Raw genomic sequence first — 1,888 nt, forward strand, 5'->3', positions numbered from 1 at the left:
AGAGAGAGAGAGAGAGAGAGAGAGACAGAGAGAGAGAGAGAGAAAGAAAGAAAGAAAGAAAGAAAGAAAGAAAGAAAGAAAGAAAGAAAGAAAGAAAGAGAGAGAGAGAGAGAGAGAAAGCAAGAAAGAGAGAGAGACAGAGAAAGCAAGAAAGAGAGACAGAGAAAGAGAGAAAAAGAAAGAGAAAGAGAGAGAGGGGACCTTGGCAGGAAAATACAAATGCGCGGCCGTTATGGGAAATCGATACACGTGTCAGAAAAACGTTGGTAAACACTAAGGAGGATTAACTCTCCTTCACGCCGTTGACAAAGGATTTTGGGCCGATTTGAACCCTTTTGTGGTCTCCCTTTGCCTTCCTTCCGTTTCTTTCTTCGTCTTCGCTTATTCCCCTCTTTCGTTTTTTTTCCAAAGTCTTGTTCTTTTCGGTTTTATCTTTTTTTATTCTTCTTCGTCAAGTATCTTGTTTCTTTAATTATTTTCGCATTTTTTTCTTTCCTTTCTCGGTTTCTTTCTTTCTTTTCTCATATTCTCTTTTTCTTTATTTTCTTTATTCTTTTATTTTCCTTATTTTCTTTCATTTTTATTTATTCATTTTCTACTTCCGATTTCCTTTACTTTTTTCTTTATTTATTTTTCCTCCAGTTTATAAATAATAATAATAATAATAATTGATTAATTAATTCGATCAGAATCAGTTTAGCGAAAGTGAAACAAAAATAAATTAATCAATAAAAATAAACAAATAAAAACTAAAACACAAAATAGAATCTAAATGCATAAGATAAGAATAAATAAATCAAAAACAGTTCATAGAATAGAAGCCAAATTGATAAAATAAAAATCAGTCAACCAAAAATAATGATAGTAGAGGGAGGAAGAGAAGGAAAGAGAGGAGGAGGAGGAAGAGCGGGAGGAGACAGAAGGAAGGGAAAGGAAGATGGAAGAAGAGAGATCTATCTATCTATTTATAAGGCATAAAATCAAATTCAACAAAATAAATGAAAATAAGATCAAACAGAATCTGCGTTTATAAAATAAAAATAAAGTAGAAGCTAAATAAAAAAATAGAAGCCAACCGAAAAAATAAATAAACAAAGAATAAGTAAACAAACCAATTAAATACAAAACATAAAGTAGAATCCAAACTAATAAAGCAAATATAAAGCAATAAAAAATAAACCATGAAAGAGAATCCATATTAATAAGATGAAAAAAAATCAAACCAAGGCATGAAATCGAATTTAACTGAATAAATGAAAATGAAATAGAATCCAAGTTAACAAAACAAAAATAAATCAATAAACCACAAGGATCTAACTAAATAAGATGAAAATAAGAAACAAACTAGAATCCAAAGAAGTAAGCAAGAATAAACATATAAAAAATTATATAAAAAAATTGATAAAATAAAAAATAAATCAATAAAACACAAGAATCTAAACAAATAAGATGAAAATAAGAAATAAAATAGAATCCAAAGAAGTAAACAATAATAAACAAATAAGAACATAAAACTAGGATTCAACTGAATAAATAAATAAAAAACAAGAAACAAAACAAAATCCAAAACGAATTACATATAAATAAACCAATCAAAAAATATGCCATACGATAGAATCCAACCCTTGATAAGACGGACCAGCATCCCCTAATCAATTTCCTGTCGACAGGGCCCTCAAAATCCGTAACAGATGCGGTGCCACCAATCAGGGAGTGCCAAGTGTCGAGCCATCAGACGCGGACTGACGGCCTTGGGGCTTTGGGTTTCGAATGAGACTCTTTCTGTATACTTCTTTGTTTTCTTGATATGTTTATCTATCGAGACGTAAAACCGGATTTTTTTCTATCTTGATATCTCTATCTGTCTGTCTCTCTCTCTCATACTCTC

The sequence above is a fragment of the Penaeus vannamei genome, chromosome 13 (genome assembly GCF_042767895.1).
Source record: "Penaeus vannamei isolate JL-2024 chromosome 13, ASM4276789v1, whole genome shotgun sequence".
NCBI lineage: Eukaryota > Metazoa > Arthropoda > Malacostraca > Decapoda > Penaeidae > Penaeus > Penaeus vannamei.